Below are 14,304 nucleotides of genomic sequence, written 5' to 3' on the forward strand. Positions count from 1 at the left end.
CTCTCATTCTCCCAGACTTCTGCAGCACTGAGCTCAGAGAGCTAAAGCCCCTTGGACAGTTCATTTAGGATAATGTAGTGATGAGAGACAGGGAGAGGGAGGTGGGGAAGCCTTGAGTCTCTCTGCCTGTGTGTGTGTGCCTAAATCGTGCCTGATAAGTGTATCTTTCTTGAAATGTCTTTTCTGCATTTCAAACAAGATGTGAAACATGTCAGCGAAGACAAGAGTGATTATTTTCATAACCTGCTGAAACATAAAAAGGCAATCTAAAGTGCAGTCATATAATTATTTTATGAATTCAAATGAACAACACAAGAAGGATGTTTCAAAGAAAATTTCACATAAAAAGATGGAACAGAAATTATCTAGGGGCTTTTTTCCCTTTCTTCAGACTTCAGAAAAGAGAAATTTATTTCTGCCTTCATCTCTAAATTGGATGCAATTTATTGCCTCTGCAAAACTCATTTTTCACTGGCTTGCAGGGCCATGGCAGGCAATGTGTATCTGCCCGCCTCTTCCCTGGCCTCGGGTGCTAATATGTGGAAACAGGCCCGGGGATATGGAGCCCAACCAATGGAAGAGGAGGTATAGGGACAGAGGAGAGAATCAATCCGTAATCGCTGAGGACTAGGCAGTAGGAAGGGTAAAGAGGAAGTGGAAAAGGGAGAAAAAAAAAATCAGAGAGAGAAAAGACAGAAGGCAATGTGTTTACCAGGCAGACATTTGGGTGCTGTCAGCTGACTGCAAGAGCGCCAGGGTATCAGAGAAAGAAGACCAAGTTATATAACCAGGCTGTTAAAGCACACAGAGAGAGAGAGAGAGAGAGAGAGAGAGAGAGAGGGAACAAAAACATTGCATTTTAAAGTGACAAGGGCAATACAATCAAATAAAATAATTAACATGGTGCCACTGAGGCAGCTGATTGTCCAAAACAAAAATATCTCAAGGGATTCATAAAAACCTAAAACTTAAAGAGGGGTAATCATTGGTTATTTGGTTATTACACTCGTAATAACTGTGGCATTATGAAAGCAACAACTTTCACAAAAGAAGCATTGTTTTAACTCTTCCTGTCATTTATTTATCATAACTTTGCAGGATTGGTCATGTCACAGCCGCATTTTTGTAGCTTGAAATAATGCCTACAGAGGGATGTTTTGTAGCAACCATATATCTGCCAGAGGACCTTTCACCACTGACAAAGGAGTTGTACCTTCACAACCAACAGTTTACAGTAATTTCTTTTTTATATAGTTATGTAACTCCAATAAATAACATCTTCCAGCTCAGTATGTGTTTTTTTTTTTTTTTAAAGCCAACTGTTCCAAACAGGAGTCAAAAATATAATCAAAGTGATGCATGAGTCTATTTTTCATTATAGTTTAGTATTTTAATAATTTAAGGATATCAAATTTGATGTATCATTTAATTCAATTGGATGTCACTATCTGAAATCTTTGTGACACTTGATTGAGTAAATGGGTACAAAATGCAAGCAGACAAGAATAGAATTTGCGCTTGGGTATGAAATTCATACTAAGGTTGTCCAAATGCCAAAAAAGCATGAACATTCTTGTGTTTTAACAAATAAAACAAAAGGTTTGATTAATCTCAAACTGTGTTTTAAATTTCTGATCAAATTAAGCCAAAATGAAGCTAAAGGCGAAAATTCAACTGAAGAAACTCTTGCTTACTTCCTTCCAATCGGAGGCCGGTCCGCCTCCGATGCAGCCAATCTGCTTCGAACCACACCTCCTCGAAGCCCAATCATCATCCAGTGTTCACCTTAAAAGCAACTCCAAATCATCTCTCGGCCTGGTTTTCAGCAAGTGCAAGAACCGTCGCACCAATGTCGGATTTCGATTCAGACGACCATTTCAACCCACCTCCATCTCCTTCTCCACCATTGTAGCAAGCTCCATCTGACTTTTCCTCAATGCTCCTTCAACCTCACCCTTTCCAGAGTGTAGTTCCTTCTGGACTCTTATGGAATTCCCTGCCACTCTTAAAACGGTCCGGCAGAAGACCGCCATGTTGAGCCTGGTTCTGTCAGAGGTTTCTTCCAAGGGGAGTTTTTTTCTCTCCACAGTCGCTTCATGCTTGCTCATCATGGACAGTTTATGCAAACTTTGTTTATCCAAGTTTGACATTTAACTCAAGCAATTACCTTGCAAACCAGCCTCTATGGATGTACCAACTTCATCTATCTAAACTCCACCACCAGTTTCAGGCCTGGGGGAAATATCCCTATTCTCATACATCTGCTTATCTACATTAAAGTATAAATCAGCGTTTTTGTTTCCTGCCGAGGTCTGAGCTCCAAAGTTTAAATTATTGTATCAATAAATTCTTCTTATTGCCTTTTCTCTCTTAGTGAGATTTTCAGATTGAAATGTAATTAGCGAAAATTAGACAATACAATGCTGTCCAGACTCATTTAAAAAAAAAAAAAAAACACGGTCAAAGAGCACCTTAGTTTAGCACCTTTAGCGGTAAACAGCTAAATGTTGACTTTCATCACTTTGCTTAATAATACGTTGTATTCTCTTTGTCTCGCTGTTTTACGGGGTACCCAAAATGCTGTCAGATAGATGATTTAAACGTAATGGAGGCCTCTTGGATTTTGCTGGGACCTAGTGTGGTCAACATCCTCATTAGCAATCTAAAAAACTTCTTTCTCTTCTCCTCCAAAATAAGTCTCTAACATATTTGACTCTTTCAATCTTTGACTCTTTCAATTTGTTCCATGACACGACTCCAGTGCAAAAACAGCAGGTTATTACATCGCTGAAGAAGATAATATTAAAAGTTCTAAAGTAACCAAAATGATGTCTGTTGAGGTAGACTTTAATACCGTAAACAGTGTTATTTCTTGAGGAAGGCTTTTCCAGGAGATCTAACCTGGTTTTTTTTGTCCATTTCACACTTATTTTAGACTGTTTGTGTAGCTGATCACAATCTCATCGATTTAGCTAATAGTCTGAAAAATATTAATTCGAAGAATCTGTTGTATTGAACACCACCCACGGTTGCCTTCCCCCCTCCCAGACATTAAGTACAGTTGCTCAAGGTGCATCCTGTCCTGTGACCTTGCTTTTACACTTGTGCAGAGCACTGAATAACTATCACATTTCTTTGGCTGACAGCTGACACCAAGAACCCAGGTGATATACGAGACATGACAAGTGATTCTAATTAAATGTAGAGCTTGTGGATGTAAAGTGGCAGGAAGGGAACAAATCCTGTCCAGCCAGCGAGCAGCAAAGCGGCGTGCCTTGCTCCAAACGAGATGAGCTGGGCTGTCAGGGCTGCCTCAGCTGTCCTGTAAAGCTGGGCCCCCGCTCCCTGGGGGAATGACAGGTTTCAGCTGCAGGGGGGAAAGGTACACTGCAACCCTCCCTGCTATGCCACAATAGCAAACAAATGTCACACAAACAGGCCGTCCTGATGCAAAGCAAAAAGGCACGTGGACTGGGAGCATTTGTCAGATAACTATCTACTAACAAGGTACAAAGCAGGGGGTTGGGTGGGGGGCGTCTGTTCCCTGAGCCCGAATCAAGGCTACATGTATGCATCCGCTCCAGTTTGGTTCAGTAACTAAATAGAAGAACAGTTTTAAATCAAAAAGAATCAATAGAAGTAGGAAACAAGACAAGTCTGTTGACGCTGCATCCCTGTTGTATTTTCATGATGACTTCAGCCATGCAGCTCAGGTTGAGAACAAAGAAAGTGGCGAGAGCCCCCCCCCCCAACCCACCATAGATAGCGAAAGACCCTACGGTACACAAAGCAAACACAAGTGTCAGTAAGTGACACAGAACTGCACTTTACAGAGGACACTCAAAGAGTCCTCAGCTTCCTGATCACAGCCCCAGAGACAGGCGTCACCAAATAAGTTAACCTACGACCCATCTGGAACAACCGGGGTCCCAAGAGTCGCGGTGGGCCAGCTGAAAGACAAATGCACATTGCACTCGGTTTGACTGACAAGAGCAGTCATGTTGGATGGCACCTTTCTCCTCCAGAAAAGTGAAGCAGCAACAATCCATCATGAGAAATTGTAGCATAGACCAGAAAGTAGGTCTCAAAAAACAAAGGTCTCATCTGAGTGCCTTCTGTTCATTTCAATCTGGAATTTGCTTAAGAAAAAACCTCCATAAATCTAAGATTTGTAAAACATTTATATACTGAGGATAAATATAAAAAAAACACAAATCCCCTTGTTATGTACTCAAGCAGTCCAATAACAATAGGATTATAAAACATCATTCACAAAATTCAAGAGATTTGCACTATTGTCAGCAAACACTCACACTCTGAAAAGCAACAAGCTGAACTTGTCAGATCATTATTTTATCCAACGTGCATATTATTTTAACTGTGGGAGAAACTTGATGAGCCATAAGGAAAACTTACTTGGAAAGCATCCAAGCTACAGAAAGAAATACCCCAGAGCCGATATAGTAAATATGTTCTGGCTTTGAGACTTAAGTGCTAACCACAATGCATCACTAACCAAACATCAGTTAACACCTCTAACCACTAACTTTAAATACCCAGCCTACTGATGAAACCATAATGGAGCTGAACTTGAGCTCCCCTGGGGAAAATTGTGAGTCTCAAACAAAACGTTATCTTGCTACCCCCCCCCCCCCCCCCCTAGACTTAATGTGAAAAGAATTTGCACCGAGGAACGTCTCAATTGAAAACTGATATAGGTTATAGCTTGGGCTAGTACTTATTTATCATAGAACCATATGGGACTTTACTTCTGTTTCCACCACTCATTTTGTTTCAACTGACTGGTTTTTGCATGGCCACCATTAGATGTACAGAGTTATAATAACAATAATAATAATAATAATAATAATAATAATAATAATAATAATAATAATAATAATAATAATAGGCAATTTCACATTGTAGTACTCATGATAAAGAAAAAAAGTATTTACTGAGAAGCCAGAGAACCTTCTGAATATAGATACAACAGGTGCATCTGTACATTTCTTTTGAAAAGAAGTTAAAAACTCTGAAAATGCCCAAAAGTACGCCCTTTCTTACAAATGCTGGTCTTCGCCGACCACCATTCTTAACAATTAAACAAGCTGATCAAACTTCATTGAACATCTTTCATATGTATGAACAAATTAATTTGAAGAAACTACATAATACTTTATAATAATGTTAATGCTTGTTGGTTGTGTTGTTGACTATAGTCCTCACTAAAGAGCATGTTTGTTCACTTCATGTAGTATTTGTCACAATCTCCAGGTATTTGGGTTTTGAGTTCCTCTGTGCATGCATTTTTAACCATTTCTTCACCGTTATGTTTCCTAGGTTGTGCTTTCATTAATTATTTCCTCATTCTTATTACTTTTAGGGGTTTGAGTTTTTAGATTTCTTCATTTCTGTTTTTTTTCCTGTTTATATGACCTCCACCTATTTCTGTCTCAATTTTCTCACATATTCCCGTGTTAAACTCCCTGGTTTTCATTTTCATCGCTGGTTTCTTCCGTTGATTTCATCCTTCCTGTCACTCGGGTTTCGAGGCAGGACAGAGCGGGCTCTTGGGCTCTTGTGCAGCAATGAAGGCGGAGAGGAGCTGTTTCACTGTGGATCACACCCTGGTGGTGAGAGCACTAGTCTGGTTCCCCAAAAAGTACGTTCCATTTCTTCCGGAAGCAATGGAGAAGGCAGGATTTCAGTATTGTCGTCATATAAATCATACTCTGAGGTTTTTGTCTTTACTTTTTCCTCATAATTGTTGATCCCAAAATTACATTTAAAAAATTTAACCAAAATATTACTTGCTTAGGAATGCAGATTTTGTTTTTCTTTTTTTTTTAACCCACAGTTTGACTTTGAAGTGATCCTAATCTTATTTCAGAGTTACATCTCAGTTGCCACTGTGAAATATTCACAAACTATGGGTGGAGGACATACATACAGTGGTGAGGAAACAAAAAATATAGATCAATGAAATTCCTTGAATGCTTTTATTAAGACTTTTGATGGAGATTGAAGAAAGACTAAACAAGTTATTACAAATGTAATCTGTGTGACAAAATCATTATTTTAAAGCTTTTGGGATTTTACAATTTCACACCTCTCTTCCCAGCTCAAGAGCTGAAAAAGACATTGATCAGAATTTTTGAGATGGAATGAGTTATCTGGTCAAGATTAGCAAACATAATTTACCTGAACAACACTGTTTTAACACGAGGTGGAAACACAAGACATGGCCAAGGTAAAATTAATGAATCTAGGTATTTCAGCTCTGGCATGAAAAGTTGCCTCTGAAAAAAAAATCAGAGTTTAATCAAAGCAAATTCACTTCAATTCTGCTCAAGTGCATTCTACTCTGCTCTTTAAGCCTGTTTTCAATGCCTTAGTTGTTCGGCCATCTTTTTGTATCTTCGTTTTATTATTTTGAATGTTTAACAAACTGCTGATGTGATTAGGAGCCACAATAATTGTAGTTGTGTCACATCATCAAACCCCTTTATGGCTGGAACACAGCAGTCTCTGTCAGAAATCACCCAACTTCTCAAATCTCTCTTTTCTCCTGGTCGCTCCAGTGCTCTTCATGTCCATGTAACACCCTCTTCCCCTTTCTTGCACCTAGTGCAGTCTCCTATAACACACAGACACACCCCTCTATCCTCCCTGCCCCTCCCTCTAGTCAATTAAAGCCACATCGAGGGATTAAAAAGAAGTAGGTCAGTGGAGCATTGCTGGAGGAAAAAAAAAAAAAAAAATCCAACAAACCACGTCATAAGTCACTATGTTGACCTTGTAAAACACACCAAACCACCGGCTGCTTGTGATCTCGTCGCAAGCTCCAACAATGCTGGAGCTAGAAATCCCACGGACCAAACAATCCCTCCCCCTCACCTTGATGTCTCTGCAGCTGGATGAAAACCCCACCTGGAGGGCAGCCTAGGGAGTGAGGCTTTGGTGGCGGACACTTGGCGCCCTCGACAGAGTGCTTTGTCTCCAGATCCCTGAACAGATCTTCTTCAAATGCAGGATTATAGCAGTGCTGTGGGCAATCAGAGCCCCAGAGCTCCACTGGAAGGGGAGGATGCCAAAAGCCACCATGCAAGGTAAAAGCCCCACATGATGCCACACGTTTGTGTCCCTTTCACACAGACAGTAACACAGATTAACAAAATGCACACATGCTGACTGTAAAAAATCTAGCTCTATGGCCAATACATTTAGAAGCACTTGGGACATTTATACTGACTCTCAGCAAGGGAAGCGAGCAGAAAAAGGCCTCACATGTGTTGTGTACATACTGCACATAATTGTACAGAATGAGCCCTTTTTTTTTTAAATCTGACTCACAGTTTGTGCACCCTATAGAGGAGTAAATAACAATGACAAACAACATAACGAGCATGTCATCGCGTACAAATGATTTCCGTTAGAGTGCATCCAAGCTCACCAGCTGTGAATGTCTTTACGAATCATGTATTTCTGTCAGAGACTCCCACGAAGACGAGATGACAAATCTAACTGTTTGCCAACACTAACTGAAATGACAATCGGAGTCAAAATAAAAGAACGCCGCAAATGATTCATCTGCGAGCTCGCAAACAATGAGAAAACAAAAGAGGGCAAAATTAACGGGTCGGACAAAGGAAACAACAGAAGAACGATGACGGCCTTCTTTTTAAGAATGTAATTCAGTCCTCGAGATGCAATAATCGCAACTCTCTTATGGTGCAACAATTTCATCTACCAGTACAAGTGTGATGTACAGCAGATGGATCCATTTTCGTGAAACTCGTGTCTGGCAAAAGAGGACAAGCATTCCAGCAAAGCTCTGACACAGGACCTGAGAGATTGACCTGACATCTAACACTCTAGATCAGGGGTCTTAAAACTCCAGTCCTAGAGGGCAGCTGTGCGCAAGCTTTTAGATTAATCTCATCTTAAACATGCCTGAGTCAAACGTTTAAGTCATTTGCAGTACTACGTAGAACTTGATTGCATGCTGAGAACGCAATTCAGCCTTTTGATTCAGGTGTGTTGGACCAGGAACACGTTGGCCCCTTGAGAGCTGAGATCTGCGCTCTAGATCAGTGACTCCCAAGCTGGTTTTGAGAAGTTGTGCTGTCAACATGTTTTATACATATTAAAAATTATAACACACCAAGATGATAAAGCAGCAATCATAACTAATTTGCATTATATAGTTTATGTCTACATATATCTGGGTCTATGGAATTTAAATCAATGGAAATTCTATAAATCCATAACATTATTTGCATTGGACTCATTGTTTATGTTAAAATAGGTATTTACTACACATATTGACTCTTCCTAATGAGATTAACAGTTAGATGAAGCATCCTGAATCAATTGTGGTTGAAAACCTGGAGTAAAATGTTCTTTCAACACCGGCTTGCGGAGCTTGTTTCTGAAAGGAATTGTGGCACTGAAGACTAAAATGCATCCGCACCAATGAACTTAACAAGTTTTCTGGTTGAAGCAGTAAAATAAAACTAAACTAAGCATATGGACAAAGAATGCATGAACACGAGTCATTCTCATAGATAATAACATCAGGTCGCTGAATACTGAAATCTGATTCCTGCACCAAAATTTGAAAACAAGGTTTGAACAAGGTGGCTGAAGAAAGTGCTTTGTTTTCAACAAGCAAAGTTTTCCTCTGGGCATATTTTTGTCAGTTTAAGAACAGTGGCTCTTAGTAAGAGAGGTTAGGGCCCACTGCTATACATCATCCACCTTGAATCTTGTTTATTCAAACTGATTGACCAGACTTCTTTAAAATTCAATCTCATCTAACATACAATATGTCCTCTATAATCAAAACACCACTGCCAGTTCTTGAGATTGTTAAGCTGTTTTATTTTAAATCTCAATATAGATGGTTAAAACACAACCCTGAAAAAAAAAAAACCATACATTTGGTGTACATCAGAGAGGATGCATTTGGGATGACAGTGGATTACCATATTATAATCCGTCGTTACTGCCAAAATAGATTTAGATGAGTCTAGTCCAACAAGTTAACCCACTATGTCTACAGCAGCAGTACAGTGTTTACTTTCTATTGAAAAAAAGTTATATATATACCAGTTAGAAAATCTATTCTTCTGCTCTGTTTATCACCTGCACAGAACATTTATTGTCAATTGATTCATCAGTTATTTGTTTAACTAGTGTACTTGCATGTCCCATAACTAGCTGAAATAAAGACTACCTGAAGTATTTTGGAAATGCCATTTAAATAATTGTCATTAGACAAAGTTTAAACCTTTTACATTCTGTCATCAAAGGGCATTCCCCACAGTTACCTGTGACTTTATTCTCAGTGGGCGGAGCTAAAGTGCATGTCATCAATTTACATCAGCTATGTGTTGACTCTCATGCTGTGTTGGCTCTCATGATCCGTCAAGACGATTAATGCTGTTTGAAATATTCTAGGCAGCAATTCCTATTTGTAAGTTTATCAAGACCAATCTTATCAAGTTCGGAGCAAACAGATGAGTGATTTAAAGCCAACCATATGCAAATGATAAGATGTTGAAATTTGACACTTTGCCACACCCACACGGTCCAGCCAACATGTTCAGAGTAGGATTTGACATCACCTTGTTCCGTGTGATCAGACACAGCTTGAAATGTATATATGAATCAGAGAGTAAATGGAAACATCTCCCCTCTTCTAAATGAATGTGCTGAGCCCTGGTCTGTGAGGACACACATAATGTTTGGTACAGCTCCGATCTTGTGTAGAGAAGTTAGTATATCTTCGTCTTTTACGGTGAGAAGTGAGAGTTTGAGGCTTGGCCACACTCACATGCTTTTATGCAACAAAACGTTTTTGATAATTCTTAATCTCCAATGGCTTAAGACCATATTGAGACATTATATAGTCTATAAGTGGAAAGCTGTAGAAGTTTGGTCAGATGCAACGTGTGTAAAAAGAGACAACATGGCAGCTTTGATCCCCAGAGGAAATGGCCAACTTCCACAGGAGTTTAGACCATAGCTCCAAGATACAGCCACCAAATTATTGATTGGATATCTTTTCAGGGCTGGATATATGTTTCATGTTCAATTTGGTGCAGATAAGATAATATTCGTGGATATTTGAGTCAAAGCTATGGTCATGGCAGGACATTAGATTTCACAATGGAAAAATCCAATGATGGTTTTGATCCCCCATGCCCTTATGACCGAGCTCAATACATTTCAAGCTGATTGATCGGAACTTCTAGGATGAGTCTGATTAAATGCAGACCTTAAAAACACAAATCCAACTTAACCGAAAACATGGTCTAGATCCCAAATTCCATCCAAGATACTTCCTGATTTTATTTTATTTTTTTGTAGAGCATGAGTGCAGGAGAGTCTTAGGAAGTTCTACAAGTTTATCAAATTTCATACCTCTATAAAGTAAAGCATACGAAATTTGACGAGTTTTCATTTATGTTTAGGCCTTGAACAAGCTATTTAATTTCGAGAAAGAATAAGAAATATTCAAATACCAATGGGCCCTTGCAGTAGTTTCGCTAAAGCTGCTAGTTTGATGTTTATCGTCGCAGCTCACAGATGGCTGCTTTGACAACGTGGTAGCACACATGCTGGTTGGCTCTGCCTTATCTAGCCATGGCTCAGCTAACGTTAACGAAGCCGGCTCGGTGGCGGCGCTGCTCCCTTGCAACAGGTAAACCAGCGGGCTCATTGTCTCCTCTACTGCTTTTCCGACTGTGGGAAAAGAAGGTGTCCAACAACTTTAGATCCTTTCTTTTCTCCCTTTCTCCATGACATGTTGCGTTATTCGAACAAGTTGTTAGCTTGTAGACAGGTAGAGACAGGAGGTCGTTTTGAGGGTTCTGCTGATGAAAACGATACCAAACCTATGAGTCCCTAAGTGTTCATGTATTGACCTATGGTGTTACCATTACGAATACAGAAAAATACAGAAACCAGATTTAAAGGGTTGACACTTTGCAATATTATCTGTATTTTTCAAAATCCTGCATTGGACCTTTATGTGTGTGTTTTTTTTATAATTGCCCAATTGGCACAATTTGTTGAAAAGTAAAAAGCCCCCTTGCCCATTTACTTTAAACATGACTTTTCTAACTATACATTTTCTAATGAGTTAAATCTGACTGCTAAAGATTAAATAAATCACAACCTTACCTTGTTTCTAACATAAAACTTCTACAATAACGAAATATTGTACCTTCTTATCAACCTGAGCTCCCCAATAAACCTAAACAGATGCTGCTGTTTCATAAAAACAAATCACAGAACTGTACTCTGTTGATTTAAGGTGTGGGCAGGCAAGCAAGACAGCAACCACACAAAAGTCTGAGATTGGTTGTGGCATGTCTATTAGTCCCCAGTGACCCCTAAAGGGACTTAATAGAGAATATGTAAGAGTCCTTTTTTTAACAAGATATTTAAAATACATTTTTTAGCAAGGCTTGTAAAGCAAGTCTTCTGTGGTCCACCTAAAACCGCCCTATTCATGTTTGTCCTATTCACGTTTTACCAAAATATTTGGCCAGTGGTTGAAGTCCTGTTTAAGCGTGTGATCTTCCATTTCCATCAGAGAAGCATGTCACGATAATAAAGTAAACTCATTAATTTTTTTTTATGTACACTGAAAGCACACACACAGTAGGTTTACAAGAATTTTTGAGCTAGTTTTGACCAACACCATGTTTCTCAAAAACCCTCATCTTCTTTTATTTCTGCAGATGCCCAATGGGATTAAACGGAAAGCCGTCGGGAGCATTGATGTCTACTTAAAAAAAAAAAAAAAAAAAAGTCAAGCCAGCCAGATCAACAACACATCAATCCAAAGCCCTGGCAGGGATGTTGACTTGAGTCCACGTCACCCAGCCTCCTTCATAATGAGCGTGTTATCACATCCTCATTTCAATTAGAGCAGGACACAAATCTAGACAGCAGCATGCTGAAGTGTCTGCACCTCGGGATCCCCCACCGTTATCAGATGAGGAGACGACTGAGACGAACCTGATTGGTTCTAAGACTAATTGCTGCAGGTCACGGTTTAAAACAAAATTGCAAATCCATCTGTTGTGCCTGTCACACGGCAAAAATCACACAGTGCGTTGATCTCTGGAATTTTGATTAGAACAGTGATGTTGAGGAGGACATACAACTCAGAAGTTCTCACATCTTGATCTATGTGAAGGCTCAAAGAACCAGCCGGCAAAGAGTGAATGCGTTCAGCCCTTCAGTTGAGGGTATAAATGTTTAAACAATTTCACAAAAGGGATTGATAAATTTATCTTGTGATAAATACGCAAATAAAGGCTTTTTTTTCAAGGCGTGGAGATCTAAGAAATTCACAGCCACTCAATTATGTACAGGACATACACAAAGGATCAGTTCTTTCATTATCAAAGCTTTGTCGATATAAACATTCACATGTACTTTTAGTAATAAAATTGAAGCGACACAACAATATTGTTGACCCTGTGAAGAAATGGCTGTGACAGTGTGAAATTCCAAAGAGTTGTCAGCGTAAGGATGAAAGTCTAAGAAAAGCAAGGGATAAAATCTGCATTCCCAAAAGAGGCTGCTGCTCTAATCTTTGCATTGTGAAGGCAAAAGACGAGTGAGTCAGATTTACGTCACCGTTTGTTTGCTCTCTTCTTTTTTCCACCCACAAATGGCGCTTCCTGCTTCCTTTTTTTTCCAGATTCGCCTTAAGCAGATGAATCTTTTTACAGTTTAGTTCCTCATTTAAATGAAGTGGGCGGGATGTGGGGAGGGTGTTTTAATCATTTATATAAATATTTGCATTCACATGGGCTGACCTCACCAACAGTCTATTACACGTTCTCTTTCACCCACTGGCCTCCACCTCTCCTCCAGACACGCTTATTTACTCCATCGCTCCCATTCAACACGACTCCAAGCAGCCAGAAGACATTTGCATAGCCACAGAGCAGACGGCAACGGAGCTTTGTTCCATGCTTTGTTCTGAGAGGACAAATAAAGCCTGCAATGTAAGAGTATAACAGAGGATGGAGGGAGGATTGTTGGACCACTTGGGAAAACGATGGGGCCTGTGTTCCAATCCTTTGCGCTTTGACAGCAAGTAATCATAGCAGAAGGAATACTGCTGACCACTTAAAGGGGTAGTACTTTGCTTTTTAATGTAGGGGTGTCTGGATTACACACGAGTAGTAATAGTATTACATGTTATGATCTTAACTTATATATATATAACTATAGTCATTATACTGTTTCTGCACTGTGCTTCATGTTTATTTAAGCACATTTAAGATACTGCCAGGTCATGCATTTTTAGTCAATAAATACATTATGTATATTAAATCAGGCTGCTCCATCTGGTGTTTAACCTGTATAGTGCTGCCTTTTCTCAAAACAGACGTACTAAGTTCGTGTAAAAAGTCCCTTGGTTGGAAAATATGATGGTTGAAATAACATTGTTGAAAATTTACAGCTTTGTTTTGAAAAACTGAGAAGTATTGAAAGTTGTTTTCCAACTGTTGATTTAGGTTTTGCTGCTTTGGTGCTTTTGAACCTAAGTTGTTATGTTCTTAAGACTGTAGATAAAATAATTATTCTTTTACAGCATGAACAATGCAGGGGTCCTAAGTGTTATTTAGTTGTGTGTGATCATCTCGCAAAGGAATATTGTTCTTTAGATAGAGCAGCACTTACACGTGGGGTCCCTCAAGGGTCAATTCCAGGCCCTGTTGTTTTTTTTTCTTAATGTGCATTGCTTTTGTGGTTCGTTGCATTACCCACAGCAGATTTGGATTTAGAATTGCTTTCATTTAAACTGGAATTTTGGTTTTGATTGCAAATAGTAGACATTTTTCAAAATACATTAAGACAATGTTCAAGGGGTATCCTTTTTGAAGAACAGCAACAACAAAAAACAGTTTGTTTCATGTTTTAAAAACAAATAGCTTATAGTAAACTATTTATACCCTTGTTAATAATCCATGAAAAAGCCTTTATCACTACTACAGCACTCAAACCCATCTTACAATTGCTGACAAGCTTTTTAGGATGTCTACAATGGCATCTTTGATGAGTCATGTTTTGTGATGAGCTCCAAGTGTTTGAAGTTGGAAGGCCTTCTTGCCAATGCCCTTAATATCTTTCCCTCCACAAATTCTTTATCATATTCTAGTCAGGACTCTGGCTGGGCTACTCAAAAAAATGAATACTTCAGTCACAAAAAAACATTTTGGTCAAAATAAAAGATAACCAGAAAAATAAATCTGCCTTGCCTTGGCAAAC

General features: G+C 39.2%; 1 protein-coding gene and 1 long non-coding RNA gene across 2 annotated transcripts in view; one reads left to right on the forward strand and one right to left on the reverse strand.

Moving 5' to 3' along the window:
• The window catches only part of roraa (RAR-related orphan receptor A, paralog a), a 292,047-nt gene that overhangs the window by 113,984 nt on the left and 163,759 nt on the right, over window positions 1-14,304 (reverse strand). The gene's annotated exons all lie outside the window — the stretch shown is intronic.
• On the forward strand, window positions 6,795-11,823 carry LOC118566683. The gene is made up of 2 exons (XR_004933218.1): window positions 6,795-7,109; window positions 11,754-11,823. It is a non-coding gene; the product is annotated as an uncharacterized LOC118566683 (long non-coding RNA).

This window comes from Fundulus heteroclitus, chromosome 2 (assembly GCF_011125445.2).
Source record: "Fundulus heteroclitus isolate FHET01 chromosome 2, MU-UCD_Fhet_4.1, whole genome shotgun sequence".
In the NCBI taxonomy this organism is placed as follows: domain Eukaryota; kingdom Metazoa; phylum Chordata; class Actinopteri; order Cyprinodontiformes; family Fundulidae; genus Fundulus; species Fundulus heteroclitus.